This window comes from the organism of the source record quoted next, unplaced genomic scaffold (assembly GCF_019419815.1).
Source record: "Pyrus x bretschneideri cultivar Hongxiangsu unplaced genomic scaffold, Pyrus_bretschneideri_v1 Contig30, whole genome shotgun sequence".
Lineage (NCBI taxonomy): Eukaryota > Viridiplantae > Streptophyta > Magnoliopsida > Rosales > Rosaceae > Pyrus > Pyrus x bretschneideri.
Window position 1 is genome coordinate 1080376 of NW_025999613.1, and position 21150 is coordinate 1101525.

The 21150-nt window shown below is 37.4% G+C and overlaps 1 long non-coding RNA gene and 1 pseudogene across 1 annotated transcript; both read right to left on the bottom strand.

Annotated features, from left to right (window-relative positions):
* Positions 1 to 983: 983 nt before the first annotated feature.
* LOC125479982 lies at positions 984 to 3676 on the bottom strand. Its single transcript, XR_007260402.1, has 3 exons — positions 3375 to 3676; positions 3162 to 3258; positions 984 to 1538 (listed from the first exon to the last, which is right to left on the bottom strand). It is a non-coding gene; the product is annotated as an uncharacterized LOC125479982 (long non-coding RNA).
* A 15890-nt stretch (positions 3677 to 19566) lies between these two features.
* LOC125479928 lies at positions 19567 to 21150 on the bottom strand (annotated as a pseudogene).

A 21150-nucleotide genomic window follows, 5' to 3' on the forward strand; every position in this document is an offset into this window, starting at 1 on the left:
TCATTCATACTTAAATTCTAACTCAATTTAAGTAATAGTTCATCATAAAAAATTACAGATATGAGACGAATGATCATTGCTATAATTGAATTAAATTGAGGGATTATTCTTTTAATTGGATAAAGTTGAGTGATCATTTCTCCAATAGATTAAAGTTGAGAGATCATTTCTTTAATTGGGTTAAAGTTAGGGAGTCATTGCTACACTTTTTTCATTTGATTTTTAATATCTTAATTCAGTCTCATGCGTAACTTATTTTGACATAAGTTTTAACGGATTTGACGAAAATAATCATAATTGCACGTTTTAATGAGTTAAGGAACCAATGATCGTGGATTTTGAGTTGAAAAATCATTGCTTAAATTGAATTAAAGTTAAAAGATCATTACTACGGTTTTCTCTAAAATAATATTTTGTTAATTAGTAAAATAATAATTAAATGGATAACCGCGTGATAGTTAATTACGAGGAAATTTCCCATTTTGAAATTCGATGAATCCGGTGAGCGCGGAATACCATGTGTCAAGTGTCAACGCCTTCTCTTACGAATCCGGCCGGTTGAAATAATATTTGAATGTATGGTCCATTACTTGACAGTTGGGCTTTGTATCCTTCGTTAAGTCTCTTTATATGACAAAGTCCATATTTCCTCCTTCATCATCATTACTTTTCTCATGCTTAAACCTGCGGATTCATATCCAACAACACATTAAAGATGCGTTTATTGTACCGGATTATTTCGAACTGAACTAGCTTCAATGACTAAGTTGGACTGGCTTAGACTAGACTAAACTGGACTAATTTAGTGAAGCGTTTGATGCAGTGTCGGACTAAGAAGCAAAATAATGAAAACAGTACTATCACTAGTTTGGTGTTTGCTCGGACTGAGACTAAATTATTATTCTAATTTAATTTCTTTTCATTTAAAGATATTATCAAAATTAATAATATTAGATGAGAGTATGACTCAATAAAAAAATATATAAAAACCAAATTTCTTACCAACAAAAGAAACATACATGATTCTAGTATTGCTCCAAACATCAATATAGCAAAGGTGTTTTCCTAACAATTGACAGGGTTTAGAATGCTTTTCTTAATTATTCACTTTTGATTTGATTGCATTCAATTTCAAGACTACAATGATGTGTGAGGTGCAATGGCAAATGGACAGCCGAGCCTTGATCATTGCTACATTTGGATTCGAGCACGTATACGATAGTACTCCTGCACTGTAGATCCTCTGAATCAACTATTTACGTAAACATACTGTTACAAATAATCAAAATCGATTGAATCAATACTACGCCTTTTGTTGCTCTAGCAAGCAAGTTGGTGCTTGCACATATAACAACTTGTTGCATCAAAACTGCCATTTATGACTCTGCTACAATGGCTGAATCTGATCTCACCGAAGCATCTGTTGGAGCTTTATTACTTCTTGTTGTTGTTCCAGAGACAATGAACTCAGGTTTTTCATGTGTTATGTTCAAAATTTCTTGTAGTAAAGCAGACTCCACCCCAGGTGGAAGCTCAAACTAAGAAAGATTAACCATGATGTCAGATACTCAGATCAAAAGACTGCATGTTGTAAGCATTGGGTAGTAAACAGAACAAAAATTGGTTAAAAATGGATAAAATGCAAATAATCTACAACTACCTCAACCTTGTCTCAACACTACTGCAGACTGTAGTTGGTGGATATGGTTCACACACCATAGCTTAAGTATATTAATTGGAGAACAAATTTGGCAACATCTCAAATACAGTGCTCTTAGAAATCAAGTGAAACTTTTATATCCATAACAAATTGATACAGATGCACATTTGTTTATTTCAGAAATCTCAAAAATGTTTCTGTACCATAGCATCTAGAACATGATTATATGCAAAAACCTGAAAACTCAGCACATTCAAATAAATGGAATCAAGCAATGCATGAACACAACCAAATATGAAAAGCCAGAGAGAGAGGAATCCTCAGTCCGAGGAGGTCCATAGTTTACCCTCAATGCCCTGCCATCAAGTTCCTGCCAAATGCAATGAAGTCTTACTTATATACAATGTTCTAAAAAACGGCCTAGGCAACCGCCTAGGCGCTAGGCGGTGGTGACCCAAGGCGTTTTCTTGTAAATTGATTGGAAAAATCGGTTGGGGTCTAGGTGGCCACCTAGGCAGGTGAGGCGGGCTAGGCGATGCTAGGCAGCTAGGAGGTTTTTTTTTTTTTTTTGAAATTTAAAAAAAAAATCCTACCTACATTACTATATTTCCTTATTTTCCTCCTATTTTGCATTTTGTGTGGTTTAAAATTGGGAACTTATTATACATATGTCATCCTACAATACTCCTCACTATGGTTCTATGACATATATGCTTATTGTGTTTTTAAATTTTGGACTTGTTGGATGCTCTTTTTGCATTTTATTATTCTTTTATTATCTTATCCATGGATTTTGTAAAAGTTTAATTTTTTTATAAGTGTCAATATGCACTTATTTACAAGATATACAAGAAATTTACCTAAATTCGCCTAGACTCCGCCTAGTCGCCTAGGCGCTAGGTGCCAGCCCGCCGCCCGACTAGCGCCTAGCGTTTTTTAGAACCTTGCTGATATACAATATAATCCTTTCTTAGATACGATATACAGGGTTCTCATGAATGCAATACAACCACATGATGGTAAGACTTAGCAAAATAAATACGGAACTCAACCAATCACTACATTAAAAAACCAACATCAAGAAATGCAACACAAAGCTACAAAACAAAACAACCTTTTCAGAATGAAATAAACATCGACCAAGTTTCAAACGTCAATCAATAAAATTGTTTTCACGATAATGCCATAAAACTCTTGCTAACATAGTTATATACAACAAACAGGGTTGTCAACTTGACCTGTAACCAATGACTTCAACTCGGAACAATCAACACGGTAAATCGTAGTAGGTGATCGCAATCGTAACAAAAATAGCACTACGAAAGGCCAGAGACTAAGCTCCATCAAACATTTCTTCAGTAAGACAAATTTCAAGCAAGTTTCAACAAATGAATGTTAATAAATACAATTATAAATAAAGTACCAATTCGCAAAATTCCACAAACTTTTGCATATATAAGAAAATATCAGCAAATGGTCAGACTTAAATATGAAGACTCACATAGCCGTTTAGCTGGTGAGTAGCAGATTCAGCTAACACTTGACATAGTCACAAACCCAAATCCTCTACTTCTTCCGGTCGTCTTATCATATATCACCTGCAAAAAACCCTCAAATTTAACCCATAAAACACTAAACCAGCAACAACCAATTTCACTTTTCACCCAAATTTCAAGTAAAATTTACAAAATTTTGAGTGAAAACAAGGAATTACCTCGACCATTTGGACATTTCCAGTGCTCTCAAAGATACCAGTGAGCTGAGCGCTATCAATGCTGAAGGGAAGGTTACCCATGAAGAGTTTGAGGTTAGGGGAGGCCTTTCCATTATTGCTGAGAACCTCTCGTCCTGCTCAAACTCAGATGAAACAGCAAAGTCGTGAAGGAGATGGGAGATGGCGAAGGTGTGAAGGAGAAGAAGACGGATGGATCAGCTACGAGAGAGGGACTAAGAGTCCGCTCGAAATTGAGGGCTCTTGCTAAGAATGGCTAGCGAGGCATTCAGTCAGGGCGTGTCCCCTTTAGTCTCATTAACTCTTGTCTGTGTAAATAACAAACACCATATTGTACTATCATTTAGTTTTGTCCAGTCCAAAGAATGCTAGTGAAGGCAAACAAACATACCCTAAATGTTGTTTTGGGGTTTATTATTTGAGGCAAGTTTTACTTTCTCGAAAAAAAAAAATTGCTAAGTTTGGTAAAGTTGTAGAGTGGGAAAGTTTAGATTAAACTCATGTATTCTTTTACCACATGTGTCGAAATGTGTTGATTCTTTGCATAACGACATGAGTTCAAATCACGTTGGTGATAATTTAGCATCTAATTTAACAAAATCTACCGTTTGCCAAAAAATATATATATAAATATATACAAAAGTTAGATTAAACATCTTTGACTTCTTCTATCGCTAGCTATTAAATGAGTTTTGGTTTGAATTTAGGATGGGTTTTGACTAAATTTTTTTGTGAATTTTTTTTATCAAACAGTAGATTTGTCATATTAAATGTTAGATTAGAGAGTTGATGGAATTTAAAATCATGCTGTAGTGCATAACACTCCTCACCACTTTAGTAGAGGGCACTTGCAAATTTGTTGTGGAATTTGATTTACTTCTAAAGGTTGGTGCCCCCAAGAAGCCCAAAACCTTTATTACCTTAATCTTCTACATGGGCTTTGTGAATACTTGAATTGGTTGAGTAGTTTCGCACAACGAGCTATTGCATTGCACTGCTTGGGAAATTTTGCAACAACTGAAAGCTTGTAGCACATTGACTTGAAACTTGTTATGCAACGGTTGGTTGAATTTTGATACTTTTAAAATCTTATGAAATGCAAACTACAAAATGAGGCTTTAACCTTCATTGTCGTCATTGATATCACGGTATTGAGTGTCTTTGTATTTTCATAATTGGCAGAAAACTTGATCGTGTAATTGTTTCTTAACTGCCTTTAGTAACTCTTTTGAAATAATGAACATGTTTTCATTCTTGTAGAAACACATATGAAGGGTGATTGGTTCTACTTGTAACTCACACTGTTCTCAAGTCGAGTAGATTTTATCTAGCTCAACTACTCACCTCAAATATCTAGAATATCTCTAGTATCAAGTGCAAAAACTCAAGAAAAATGTTTTTTTTTTTTAACAAACGATATTGTTTACACTAAGGGAGAGGAGGTGGATTAGCCTTATAATGGACTCGCAATAATGTGGTTCAACTTCGCATTTGGTAAGAATCGAACTGAAGACCTCTCACTTATAAGTGAAAAGAATATCACTAAACCGTAGTATTAAGTGGCAAAAAAAATATTATTAGAGTACCACTCTTATGTTGTTAATCATTAAAACCTTTTTATGCTTAAATTGAAATCTTTCAAATTTTGGGTAGTGTTTAGGAGCTAGAAAGTTATACGCATTTGTATTGGTTTGTCTCTTACCTTCATATAAATTTTTTTTGGTTAACTTTTATTGTCATTATACTGAACGTTTTCCTAATAATTTCCTAATTAGCAGAGCTGACTTTATGCTTTAACCGCTTCTTGATGGCCTTGGAGAACACACACAATCATGAGCATGTTGTCATTCTTAAGACGATTCACTGGCGATCGTATCGGGGAGCTAACGTTCTCTCAACTGGTCGAGTGAATCGTATGCTAAATGGACGACACAACATGAAGGGCATAAATTGGTTATACCATCCCTAATTTTTTTTTATCTTTAAATATTTTCATGTGGATATACCTATTTTAACCCAGCCACAGTCCACAACTTTATCCTAACATCCCACTTCCATTAGTGTACATTAGTATAGAATATCCTAACCACCCAAGTTACTTTGTTATCCTGGTTGCGCCCTTGATTATATATACAAAAATACTCTACGTCCTCACATGCCCTGATATGTGGCGAAACTCAAGTACAACATGTAAACAATACGTCAGGTGAAGTGGAGCACACTTAATCATTGAGCTTATATATATTGAAGGAAAGTTGCGGTTCTATACTAAAATTAATTATTGTTGGGGCCCAAAAATGTCACACACCTAGTCCAACCAAGTCTTAACGCCCAATTGTTATGCAAAGCCTACATTCAAGCCCAAACACATGCCAAAGCACGGGATCGACGAGGAATATATTTACCAACATGTCATGCCACGGTGATTAAGATGGATGTTCACGCCATGCTCATGCCTATTCATCATGCCATGCTTCCTTAGTCACTATTCATGCTAAGCCCAAGTCACATATTTGAGGCTTGTCAAGTGGATTGTGGTGTGGGTGATTACAGAAAGTTATCGGGCTTACGTAGAATTGTGGTCATGGAAGACTTTGGGTTGCTTGGGCTCCAAAGATCCAAGCCCAAACCATTTGCATTTCATGCAGGCATCATTGGGAGAGAATTAATCTAGTTTTCCCTTTTCCGTAATAAGGCAACTCCTTCAGTTAGGAACTAAATAGATTCTTCCATTAAATACATGTTAAGCCCAGCAAGTCACGCATTTAATGCTGACTTTCCCTTCCAAGCCTGCACAGACAACCAACGCACGAAAGTCATGAGGCGCGCTACCTAAATTAGCACAGATAACTCTTTTCAATTATTCCTGGGATGGGAGGGAGTAGGTATTGCTTTATATTTGTTAATTCATCTCTGGTTTACACGTCTTCCGGCAGATAAAGCAGCTTGCAAGTCTTAACAGTTCATCTATCTTACACCAAAATGGGAATAATAGGATGGCTAGGGAGAAAGGAGGGGAAAACCAATTCATAATGGGAGATTCTCTTGAAGCCTAAAGAAGAACCCTTCACGTACAAAAAAGGGAGAAAATCCATTAGAATAGAGGATTAAAGTAACAAAGAGAGATAAGACAAATGAGAACCACTTAGGAAATAAGCCTACATAGTTCCAGTTAGCCCAAAAGCATAATCCAAGCCTCAAGCATCACCATTTATGCAACCTTAGCAATTCCCACAGCCTTCCATCAAAATCTCAACCATTAGAAGCCTTGCTATCACCCTAAGAAATCCCAAATCATGCAGTTAAGAATGTTATGCAACCATGCAAACCCTTTCTCTTTCATGTAAACTGATAATCTTCTAGCTTCCACACCATGCTTCACTTGAGCAAGTCATTATCTTGATCATTCATGTTGTCTTCAAGCTGTTGATGTTACCAGGGTATTTCTTAAGACAAGCTCACTCTTTCGAGATATCCTAGGACTTGTTACGAATCCATACCAAGGGAGACAAGAGGATGTTCTCAAAGCCTAAGACCACCTCAACCTAAAAGTCCCCCAACGTAACTTGGCGACTCTGTTGGGGACATGTCACAATCTTAATTCAATGGCTCCAAGATCCATAAGGAACACTACCATGAGTGGCAATGCCTCAAATGTAGGCGAGGTTGCTTCATGGCTCGACGAGTTTCAACGCAAAGGCCAACGCTAGGAAAGCTAGGAAAACTTGGACGAATATGACATGTCGGACATCATCATAGCCATTCATGCCTTGGGTGAAGGCCAAAAAGAAAGTGCTGCATCTGTGAAAGAGTTGAAAAACTCAATCCTGAAACCAAGTGAGAAATCCAGTGATAAGGACTACAGACCTAGGGAAAAGGTTTCTCAAGAGGAGTTAGCCGTTCCAATTGGCAAGGGTCCTAAGAAAACACCATCCTTTGTCACTGAGGAAGATGTCATAGCCATGCTCGAAAATGAGTTACATATGAGTTCAAAGGACTAGAATTATGTTCTTTAGACACCATATCCAACCAGCGTTCTCCACATGCCATATCCTAAAGGATATGAGACTCTCAACCTTTTTATTTTTTACGGGATGAAGGGTAGCCCTAAGGAACATATAAATCATTTCATGAACATATAAGCCGTATCATTGACGCTTTGGGTCTTAATGTCGGCGATTGTAACCTCTGTCTCATGGAGTTCTCAAAAAGTCTAACTGATTGTGCCTATACTTGGTACACCACCCTTGCACCAGGTTCCATTCGGACCTGGGAAATGTTGGTAGGCAACTTCTGTAAAAAATGTTTCCAGCATTAGGAAAGTGTCACGACGACTCAACTACACAACACACAACAAAAGCACGAGAAAGCTCTGATGACTTTTGTTATAAGTTTCTAAGATCTTCCTTTGATTGCTATGATAAAATGGATGAAGAAACCCTCGTAGAGATCTGTATCAGTAACATTATCGCTGACTATAGGGTGTACTTAGAGAACATCGGAATTAGCCAGTTCTCGAGGTTTTTAGAAGTAATAAGACATACCAACTTGTCAGTAGAGCCTTCCACGGGGAAATCTTGGAAGGCTGACAAGAAGAAAGCTTATCATGCCTAGCCGTGGATGACATATCTCACTATAACCCACAGAAATTGAAGGAAAAATGAAAGAACCAACTGGCATACCCAAATCTACCACATCGCTAAACATATCCCGCTAACATAGTAGCCTGTGCTATGTGATTTCCAATGAGGAAGTATGCTTCATGCCATAAAGTAGGGTCCCAAGCTCCTAAAAAATCATTCTGCACGTGAAAGGAGATAAACCTATGAAGCTCACATTGCATCGCCGACACGATTGAATAACCTGCCTAGTGCCTCAGCTAGCCTCGAGTGGACCTTTACTTCCCTAAAGTTAACCTGGGAAGAGAAAGCTTCACCTAAAGGGATCAATTCCTTAATCGAATTTAATACTTTAGCTTCATTGGTGATACTATGCTTGAGCTTCCTGAGAGCCTCATGCCACGATGCTCACTCTTCAATCAATGCCTACTCATCAAGGGAAAGAATCTCCTCAAGAAAAGCTGTAGGCTCGAGAAAAATGTCATTGGGGGCTTGAATAACTCATATAGCCTCTGCAGCACCATCATTCACCTACAAGGAAAGCATGAAAGTATGCACAAGTGAAGGGACAAATCGACAAGTGGAGACACAAAACAACACAGCCTACAGAAGTTATCCAATACGGAATTCCAACAGACCAACATGCTTATAGATGCACATGCAAAAACACGAAGAAAACGTGCTAAGCAAAGTTTAGCTACTTCCTAAATGCATATGCAAGCTTAAGCAAAATTCAAAGACTTAAGGAGAAGGTTGACAATAACAAATTCACACAAGGGAAAACATCAATGAAGAACAGGGATACATACCTTTGTATCTTCCGCTTCCACCTAAACGTCATCATTCAAAAATCAATCAACATTATCAAGATCAACATCCTTTACTGCTTTGCTGTCATCCTTGTCGCTTAGTTCTTTGCTACTATCTTCACCCTCCGTGTCCTTCCCTAAGGAAGCCTGAGGATGTCCTCAACTCCTAGGGTCAGACTTGGCACTTGTATTGTTGCTTCCCTCAGCAGCCAAGCCTTTGTCAACTACCTCATGGCCATTAGTTTCTTCAGCGTTCTATTCTTTCTTAATTGCGGCAGTAATATCGAGGAACTCATGAAGCTTGTGAGTGCTGGAAAAAAAAGATGATGGAGCATTCCCGGTCCTATGAGTAAGGGAAACAGGAGTTTCTTCCTTGGCTATAACAAAAACCATGGTTAGCATACAACCATAAATCAACAAAAGTGAGGAACGGAGGAATAAGATTTATCACCAATCCTTGGCTTTGCTGAGGAACCTTCAATCTTCGATTTCTTTAGGGTGGGGGAAACATCAACCTTCCTGTTGGGAGGACCATAATTCACCACTCGAGGCCTGAAGTGCTTCACTACATCATTTAAGGCATAACATATAAAGCATTAAGGAAAAACATGCAAATGGAAAATTAGCAAAAGAAGTTAAGCCAAGAAAAATACCCTAAGCTGTTTTCTTCCTTTGACCTACAGGATTTCCTTCACCAACACTAGATGCCTTACTCTTTTTGGTACTCCAGGAAGAATCACCTGAAATGTTGTTTTCCTTTTCTGCAATAGGGCATCAGTACTTTGAACTGAAAGTGGTAGCTGTAGGCTCTAACATAAGTTTGGGGTGGCTGACAACGTTAGGAAACAACTGCGACTGCTTATCACCATGGAATTTGGGGATGGCAATGAAACACTTCAACTAATAAGCAATGTAGCCTTTGGAGATATGGTTTACCTGGGTCCGGTTTGTGACATAATGGAAAAGGCGAAGACATTCAGGATGCATATACATAGAACTCCAAAACAAGTGATTGAAATAAGCCTCAGCTTCAGCTGGGGAAGGTCATGGCACCCGTTGGTCAAAGCCTGGCTGATGTCACACTCTGAATGGGGAGTAAACAACACTTATTTCCTCGCTATCCTCTCATAGTAAAGGGATTAAATGAGCCAACAAAGACAACGACTTTTTCAGTGAGTGAAGAAAAATCCAAATTCTGGGAGAGAGGAATCGATGTCACACTTGGATCATCACCACAAACACCATCAGTAAAAAACAATATAGAGGCAAAACCTTCAGGGACTGACATGTACAGACGGAAAACAAAGTTATTCACGTCATCTAAAAGCTCCAAGAAGTCCTGCTTCTTTGTTGGAATCTTCCTGAACCAACGGCAAGCTAGCAGGAGAGTTACGGGCAAGGAAGAGGAAGAGCCAATAACGTAGCGGTTCTTCGCTGCACTAGAAGGGTAAAAGGTTATCTTCAAACCCTTAATACGCTCCCATATGAAGATTTACAGAAAGCTAGCGCATAGGAAACTCTTCAATAGGGCACTACCCACAACCCGCTCTTCAAAATTATGAAGATAATCTAATTCATGGTAGAAAAGCTCAAGGAATAACGAAGCTAACGGAACCACATGGCCACACGCAATCGTCATGGCCTAAGGAATTACTTGGTGGCTGAAAGTATCTTTGTTGTCACAGAAGATAAAGCAGCCTAGCTACAACATAACATGGCCTCAAACCGGTAGTTTGGTTCTTATTTCTTCTACCAAAAATGCTTCATCCACTCGTTGAAGCAAAGAGCCTTGCTCGAAGAAGAAGGGGCACCTTTTTCCAAAACATCAAAAGTATCAGTATCTATAGGAGGAATAACATAACTAAAAGGATCTATATTACCCGTAATCGGAAGGTGCACAATATTGGCAACATCTTCCAGAGTGGGGGTAAACTCTCCTTAGGCACAAATGAAGGTATGGTTCTCTGTACTTCACTTCCTAGCCACGTGGCGCAGAAGTTTGGGCTCGAGGCGAACAACCTGCTTCTTGGTCATAAAGATGGTGTCCAAAACCTTGGCCCTTGTCAAGGTCGCACACTAGTTCACAAAGCCAAGCTTAGTGTCCATTTAATCTGCCCAGCTAGTGGCCTCACTGCAGGAGAACTCAAAGTAAAATGGCATTGTAGGAAACAACCCACAGTCAATGCAGCACTGGGAAATGCGCCTGGGATCGATAAGAGGGACCGAGTTTAACGAGGGCTCCTCTTGCTTGAAAGACTTGTACTAAGCACCAAGAGGAAGTGGTGGCCTGCCTTGTTGAAAATGGTCCTTAGTAGTGAAAGACCCGTCCACTGTAGTTAAACACTTTTGTGATTCCGCAACCATAACATACCTATAGAAAGCAAACGTCAAACCATATATACTACAGGCTAATGCAACATGCATGAAGAAATATACAAGCAGGCAAAGCAAGACATGACAAGGAATTTACCTGGGAAAGCAAGCAAGTGGGCCCTGGGAAAGCAAAATGGTACGTTTATAAAAGTCAAACCCTTTCATGAAAAGTCTAAGACTTTAACATGGGACTATTTTCCCTACATGTAATCACGCAAAACACATGCATCTTTCCTTACACATGCCATGCTATCAAAGCCCTATAAGATCTAGTCAGGGAAAGTATGTTATGCGCATGTCCAAGCAAAAACATGTTATATGCAGTCAAGCTAATTATGCTAAGCAGATTGATGCAATCAATGGTCGATCATGCTCAAGCACGCATCAACATGCAAACAAGCTGGACTAAATGACAATTGCAAAGTATACATGAAAAACAAGAAAGAAATCACAGAAAGCAAACGCATAAGATTTTGAAGCAGTAAGATTACCCAAGGAGTGAAGTTCAATTTCCCGAAAGAAAGAGTTGTACCCCTTGTGAGCCCATGCTAAAACCCCTAAATCTTTGGGACTTGTAATCGAAAAGGAGATATGCATGCCTAATTCATCACTAGGGCAAATAGAGAAGCAAAAAAGAATAAGAAAATTCAAAAGAGGGTGAAGGGAGGAACTTCATTACTTGAGGAAGACTTGTCGCGGAACACGGAGAAGCATGAACGGGATGGTACAACCTAGCGTAGAAAGTAGAGATGAATTCGAAAGAAAAGCAGTTAAGAAAAATTTGAAGAAGGAATGAAAATTAAAGAAGAAGAAGGAAAAGCAAGGACAAATTAAATACTTGTCCTAGGGAGAAGAGCGATCTGTCGGTTACCAAGTAGAGGTGGAGGAATACCCAGAGTTTCTCCATATGATTGGACATGCATGGGAAGCAAGGGAGCACAACAGCAGTTAGTTATCAGATGCCATGCTGGAAGATGACGAGTCCCATCAGGAAGCCTATGTTTAAAAAGGAATCCCTTGGGCTTGGTTTGATTATTTAGCCCACTCAAGGTGTATCACAACCTAAATAATCAAGAGGGCTAATGTTAAGGCCCAAATCACACACCAATCCAACCAAGTCTCAAGACCCAATTGTTATGCAAAGCCTACATTCAAGCCCAAACACATGCCAAGGCGAGAGATCGACGAGGAATATACTTACCAACATGCCATGCCATAGTGATTAAGTCGGATATTCACGCCATGCTCATGCTTATTCATCATGCCATACTTCCTTAGTCACTATCCATGTTACGCCCAAGTCACATATTCGGGGCTTGTTAAGTGGATTGTGGTATGGATGGTTACGGAAGGTTATCAGGCCTACATCGATTCGAGGTCATGGAATACTTTGGGCTGTTTGAGGGCTCAATGATCCAAGCCCATACCTTTTGCATTTCACGCAGGTATGATTGATACAGAATTAGCCTAGTTTACCCCTTTCCCAAGCAAGCCAACTCCGTTTGTTAGGAACTAACTATATTCTTGCATTAAATGCATGTTAAGCCCAGCAAGTCAGGCATTTAATGTTGACTTTCCCTACTCAGCCTGCACAGACAACCAAAACGCGAAACCCATGAGGCGCACTACCAAAAGTAGCGCCTGCGGAAATAAGCCACTAGAAGAGAGGATTAAAGTAATATAGAGAGAGATAGGAGAAACGCAAGAAGAGATAACCACATAGGAAATAAGCCTAGAGAGTTCCAGTTAGCCTAGAAGCATACTCCAAGCCTCAAGCATCACCATCCATGCAACCTTAGTAATTCCCACAACCTTCCATCAAACATCTCAACTACTAGAAGCCTTGCTGTCACCCTAAGAAAGCCCAAATCATGCAGCTAAGAATGCCATGCAACCATGCAAACCCTTTCTCTCTCATGTAAACTGATAATCTTCTAGCTTCCACACCACGCTTCACTTGAGCAAGTCATTATCTTGATCATTCATGCTATCTTCGAGCCATTGATGTTACCGGGGTATTTCCTAAGACAAGCTAACTCTTTCGAGATATCCTGGGACTTATTACAAATCCGTACCAAGGGAGACAAGAGGACGTTCGAAAGCTCAAGTCTACCTCGAGCTAAAAGTCCCCTAACAACTAAAATAACAATTTGACTTAATCCTTACGAGTCATTTTAAAATTTCTTAATTTTTCAATGCGAGAAAACACAACACATCCTCACAAAAAGTTGAATGAATATAAAGTTGATGTATTTCTTAAACATGTCCTAATCAACTAGCTTCACCAATTTGTCCTCATCAAAGTCCAACAACTACATAAACCTAAAAGTTTGGCCAACAAACAAAGAGGGAAACTGTTTAACTAAATTTTTTTTTTTATGGAGAACCCTTTTTTTTTTTTCAAACATGGAGAATCCTTTAATTGTAACAAACAATGGGGGCAAATGAGCAAAATCTAGCCTTTTATATAGCATAACAGAGATGTGGACTGGTCTCTTCCTATGATGTTTGAAAATCATTTTTCAAAAGTTTTAGAGAGAGAGAGAGAGAGAGAGAGAGAGAGAGAGAGAGAGATGTGTGAGAGAGACGAGAACTGGCTTTTGTTTGTCTCCTTGCTTAGTAACTCCCAAAAGGGTTTTAATAATGGGAGCTTTATTGAAAATGGAGAATAAAGAAGAAGAAGAAGATTGTTCTTCGTTTTGAGCCATTACTATTTAAAAAATACATGTGACTCTCCCTTTTAGATAATCTCAACCTTATTTTTCAGACCCCTAATGCCCGAAGCCCAAATCCCCATTTCCTCTTATCCCAATTCCATTTCTCCTTCCATCCCAACCGACTAACCCTCCACCACCACCTAATTTCTTAATTTATTTTCTTTATTTTTGCAAATGTCCTAATGTTTTAATTTGACTAAGGTTTTTAATCTTACCCCAAATTAACAGTTGATGTCTATTGGATGAAAATTTTGAATTTCTAACGAATTATAGTTATTGCTGACCCTAATATATCAATTATGATTTTGACCACTGCAATTTGCAATTGGGAACTGGGGAGGCTTCTATATATAAGTTACAAGTAAATTTACTGTCATCTTTATAGCATCATCCTCGTACTCGTTCAGTTAATTTTGAATTTATTACGTATTGTTGTTTCTTTTGGAACTTGCTTCATAAGATTCAAAGACCTACAGGGACTGAGATGAGATTTTATATCAAATTATATCTTTTTTGCAATTATTTCATAGATAGTGTGTAATTTTGTAGTAGTTCTTGAAATATAATGAGTTATTTTGCTATATTTCTAGAAATAGTATTTATTTTGTTCCATTCCAAAAATAGTGTGGTTATTTTGGTTCAATTTTAGAAATAGTATTAGTTATTTTGCTCTAGTTCTAGAAATAGTGTGGGTTATTTTGGTTTATTTTTAAAAATATTGTTAGTCATCGTTTTCGGCGCAATGGGTGCTTTTACAAGACCAAACAAGGTCTAAGTTTCAAACCTTATGAAACTGAACCAAGAATTAGACACTATTTAGAAAACTTGACCAATAAGTAGACACTATTTATGAAACTGGACCAATAAGTAGACACTATTTATGAAACGAAACTACAAATTAGGCATTATTTCTAAAACTAAACCAATAGGTGGAAACTACTTATGAAATTGGACTAGACCAAGAACTATACACTATTTATGAAACATGACCAAGAACTAGGCACTATTTATGAAAGTGAACCAATAACTAGACACTATTTATGAAACCGGACTAAGAAAGAGACACTACTTATGAAACTGTACCAATTACTATACATTATTTATGAAACTGGACCCAATAACTAGGCATTATTTATGAAACATGACCAAGAACTAGGCACTATATATGAAACTGGACCAAGAACTAGGCACTATTTATGAAACCGGACGTACAGTTCAGTTTCATAAATAGTGTTCAGTTTCATAAATAGTGTTTAGTTTCATAAACAGCGTATGTGATGGACATATGAGTCCCACACGTCAAGTCTTTTTTTGCTTTATACATTACAATTGTGTCCTTTTCATTAACACTACTAACATTCTCAAAGAAAACTGTGAATCCTACTCTTACCCTACACATTGCACACTCTCTGATGTCATATAATTTTACTTTTTAACCAACTAAGTTAAAAGTCTTTATTATTCTAGCCATATTTAAAAGGACAAATTTAGCAAAATTCAGGATATATGTATACTAATAGGATGTCTAGAGGCTTATGTTGTCAAATTGTCAAACGGTACCATTATTGATCATATATTTTTTTTATTAGAGTTTGTCATTCTAATCCTTCTTAAAATAAGGAGACACTATTTATGAAACTGGATCCATAATTAGACAATACTTATGAAACCAAATCAAGAATGAGACACTATTTCTAAAACTAAACCAATATGTGAAAACTATTTAGGAAACTAGACCAAGAAAGAAACATTATTTATAAAACTAGACTTAGAAATAGACACTATTATGAAACTAGACAAAAAATTAGGCACTATTTATGAAACTGGACCAAGAACAAGACCACTATTTATGAAAGTGGACCAAGAACTAGGCACTATTTATGAAATTGAATCAACAACTAGGCCATTATTTATGGAAGTGGAACAAGATCCATGCACTATTTATGAAATTAGACTAATAAGGAGACACTATTTATGAAATTGGACTAATAAGTAGACATTGTTTATAAAACCCAATCAAGAATGAGACTCTATTTCTAAAACTAAACCAATAGGTGGAAACTATTTGTAGTAGTTCAAGGTTCGACATTTCCAGTCTCTTTGTTTCTTCGCCGGATCACATTTCTCAACTCACAATAGTTTTAAGTTCATACTTTGCTAATTACAAAATAATGTAGTCCTAGACGTAGGCAAGTTAACTAGACAGTGTCAACATTCATATTCAAATTCTTTCTTATGTAACAATATTATATTAAAATATCGCTTGAATGGGAAATATTGTTACAAGCAAATCCCACATTTGCGGAGTTTGAGAGAAAAAGATGATTCCACATTTCCATTTGTGCAGCAGAGTCAATGATGATGATATATGTGAAGGAAAATTTATGTCCTTACTAAGAACATGTAAAGAACATTTGAATACATAGGCAAACTATTAACAAATTAAAGTAGGCATGCATCCAAAAACAATTCATAAAACCCATGACTTTCAAAGCCTAGTATATGGTGAACCATAACTCTTTAACAACATTAAAGAGAAGAAAGGATTTAGAGAATCATTACCCTTGTAGCTCATCCTTGATTACACAAGGGATTCACCCAAGTGGAGGGCCTTCAAGTCACCTCCTTTGTTTCCTTGAGGATTTGAGGATATGTTCTCCAAAACACCAAAAGCTTGATGTCTCCAAGTCTCTACACCAAAGATTAATTGTGAAGATAAAAGTGGATGACTTAGGGGAGAGGAAATTGCTAGATTTCCCTCCCTAAGTGGCCGGCCTCCCTTGTTGAAATAGAGAGAATAATTTCATCAAGAAAAACCCTTTTTTACAAAATAAAGTTATAATTTTGAATTTATACTTCATTTCTTGTGAGTGGCAAACTTGTAATTAACACAAGTTTGGTATCCCTCACTATCCATGGCCGGCCTCTCTTAAGTGTTTGGGCTAATTGCCCATTTTGTTTTAGTTGTCATACAACTTAAACATAATGGGCATTGTGGACCAAAACACTTTTGGGCCCCTAAACCCAAAACCAACTTAGAAGTCCAATACGAACGTTTCGTATAATTAATTAACTAATTAATTAACTTTGACCATACTTCAATTAACCATTTAATTGCTTATCCATTTCATTTAATTACCTCACTTTCATCCTTACTCGGTGTACGATCCATTAGGTTCCAATTAGCGAGGCAGTGGGCGATGTTACTCTTAACTATCGATTGTGAATTTAAACCATATTTCAATTCTCCCTTAAGATTAGTGTTTGCTAATCTTTAGGGCTTCCACAAACCATGAGTGACACCTAGCAGCATGTCATGGTTACCCAAGCTAAGTAGAAGTGGTTGGAGAACCTATCTAGTTACAACTACAATGCAATACGGTCTTTCTCTAATACAATACTCTTAATCACATTGTTGAAGTGATAGTCTGTTTCATGTTTACTATCCAATGTGATACTTCCCTATATGATTCGCTTGAATAAGATTTGGAACAAACTTCCTAAGTCATATTCATATGCTTTGGCCAAAGACTCTCGAATCATATCTTAGAGTATTCTCCTTCCACCATGGAAAGTTAGAGATCCCTTGTTGTGCATTCATATGCCTACATGACTAGATAGCTTGACCCCAACCATGCCGTGGACACTCCAAAGGAATGCCATTTGACACGATCAAAGATCAAGGACCTAACCATTAGACATCTATGATGCCTCAGGTCAAAGGACTACTTTGCATATTGTAACCATCGAGTTCTCACATGACATGTATGTTTGAACTCTCTTTTGATCATAGTTCAGTGTACTCGATTACTCTTTCGAGCACCTATGTGTTTGTCTTAGTGTCCAACACTAAATGACTTGAGACTTGTCATATCCATACTTGAGTCGACATAACACATACTAACCTTAGCGGATTGTCAATGCCCAATTGGCAACCCTATGGCTAGGAACGTTTTAGGAATGAACATAAGAGAAAGGTCTCGAAAATCTAACTTATTTAGATCACTTATCTCTTAGATCAAATACATTCCTTGGATTCCCTTATTGCTTAAACACAAGATACAATAAATAGTGATTAACAATAAGCTTTGCCCTCCATTAAACATATAAAAGTTTAATACATTACGTATTCCAAAAAGCTATTACATCAAATGAGTGGCTTTGTGGGTATACTTCCAACAATATGTAATCACCATCATTATTCAGCATTGGTGATTTGGATAATAAAGGCAAATGTAATGGGCAATGTGGTATTGAAACGTATTGAGACACATTTGGCAGCATCTTTCATTTCACTTTAGTGTAGAAAGACTGACTAGTCACCAAAGGCCCTCAGAGACTCCCAGTCACTGAAGAACTCTCATTCTTTGCATGTTTTGTTACCGAAGATAAAAGAAATTTTAAAAAAATATGGGGATCAATCGTTTTCTTCGATCTAATCTTAGAACCCAAGTATGAAATCTTAAATCCCAAACATCCATTTGGTTTCTTTTTTTTTGGATTACATCTTCCTGTATGTGTTTTCTGATTGACAAAGACAGAAGAACAACAGAATATTACAAGCAAGTGCATCATATCGAATGAAAACTCTGTTTTAACTTCTTCCGACTTCTTAATGTCATCCCAAAAATCTAAATTGCACTCTTCATCTGAGGATCGATAAGAGATTTGAATGAACATCCCGTATCTTAGGGGGGGCCAAAAAGAGAGCAGTTTTTAGTAATTAACAAGAATTGAAGAATTGAAAACGATTTCCGGTCTCTTTGTTTCTTCGCTGAAACTTCTTGCCCATTTCTCTGAGATTGTTGTCAACTATCAGCAGTTGGTTCCTTATCGTCATCTTTGCATCTTCTTCTCCCTCCAATGATTCTGTCATCATCTCATCTTCTTCTATGCTTGATTCTTTGAACAGGAACAAGAAAAAAAAACCTAATTTGATCAAGTTCCTAAAGGCCAAAAATCCCTAGCTGGATAACAGAAAGCAATCAAATCAAAACCCTATATTAAAAAATCTGCAAAAGTGAATGATTGGCCTTTATAACTTAGTTCTTCGACATGACTAAACTAATGGAAAACAAAACTAATATAACCCAAAAACGTCTGGGGCAAAATAGAGAAATCAATATGTTATTTTGGTTGGGCCATTTTAATTGGACTTGTTTAATATTGGGTTTTGTACTAACCATTAAATAAAGTTATAAGGTGGCTTTTCATTAAAAGTCAAAGTTTCCAAGTCCTTTTTATTAGTTTTCCTTTTAATAAAACCAGCCCAAATATGTCAGTAGATATTGGTTGTTTCACGACCAAATTCATAAAAAGCAAAGCAAAACCTAATTGCTTCTACTTGTTCCTGTTAACTGCATTGCAATATTTGGGAATTGAAGGAAAAATTAAGAAGAAATGATGAATACAGAGATATTAGAGTGAGAAAGAGAGTTTAGAGAGAGAAAATAGGATTCGTATTAATTGACTGAATGAAGATTACATACTCTGTTTTTATAAGAGAAATCCTAACTACTCTAACCAAAGACTAACAAACTTACTAACTGTATTTTAACTGTATTACTGACTCGTACCCTTAATACTCCCCCTCAATCTCAACTGGGGAAACCCAGTTAGAGATTGGAAGAATACATCTGCAATGACTGCTATGAAACTAGAAAACAAAACACAGAGTTGAACCATCGGCATGTACAATGACAAAATCCCAATCAGTTCCCTAATGCATACCCAAGGTTGAAAGAATTACATCTCGATAAAAGTATTCTACATTGCTAATAATTCCAACTTTAAGACCTTGTTCATGGACCCATCTTAGAAAGAGTTAGGAGTCAGGAAAGATGGAATGAGGAACATAGGAACCAAAGGACGCATATATATGTTAGAACACTTTCTCAAATGTCTCCTCATCGTAATGATATCCGAACCAGGATCCTCTCCTAATCTAAGGATAAGGATCCTCATGACCAAGGGATATGGGCCATTGGATGAAAATCCAACGGCTATAAACAGGGGAGTCCCTTTAAAGTTATAATAATTATAACCGTTGGATTTTCATCCAACGGCCCGCATCCCTTGGTCATGAGGATCCTCATCCTTAGATTAGGAGAGGATCATGATTGATGATATCCAGCCCTTATAAAGGAGTCTCTGACATAAGTTTTCCACCATACGATGTTGGGCATTTTTGCAGCATGCCCGAAACATGGACACTTGGTGGCCATGTCTTTATATGCATATTTGAAGCCCTCATGTACCCTTTTGTAGTCAGGGCATTCCAGCCCTACAGCTTTGGCTGCCATGCAATAGTAGTCCCTAAGCTCCCCCTTGTAAGCTAGCAATGTACTAGTAACATCCACTATAATGCATTGTAACTTTAACAACAATGAAATTGTAAAACTATTTTGTAGTTCGAACCAAAAGACTATTACAAATAACAATCAGATATATATATATATATATTGAGAAAAAAACTAGGATGTTGGAGACAAATTAAGCTACATATGGGCTTCTACTGCATCAGAAGGAAGTGAGATCGACTTGAAATCTCAAGCAAGCAAGGATGACTCTTATGACAGATATAAGCTGCAGAGCAGCAATGACGACGAAACCACAACAGACACATCTCAATATGCCCCAAAGTATTCTTTAAGCTCAGTAGGAAGCACATCCGCGGATGAAGCAGATAACAACAAGATGCCCTTCCACTTTAAATATATTCACTGCCTCACCACAACATACAGACCAAGATCTTAGAAAAGAACTATGCTGAACACATCCAAAAATTCCAATATTCCTTTGCCTTTGACAGGAGCTTCACAAAGAACAACCTTTTATAAAGTTGTAACACACCCTCATGCCGGTTATAACAATTTCTTACGGGATTACCCTTTGTGGGATTTACCGTCAACAATTAACATTGGCATCGGCCTTTAAAACAGAAAATTAATAAACTATAGTGTGGCATCGGCCTTAACTATAGTACCACGGGATCGCCCTTTATGGATTTTACCAAAAAATAACTACTCTTAACAATGGCATCAGCCTTCATAATTTCAACAACAGAAAATCAACATCTATGTAGGATTACCCTTTATGGGATTTACCTACTCACATCACGGAATTACCCTTCGTGGGATTTATCGTTAACAACTTCTTCTACCCTTCGTGGGATTTACCTATTCATATCATAGAATTACCCTTCGTGGGATTTACCATTATCAACTTCTTCAAACTTCAT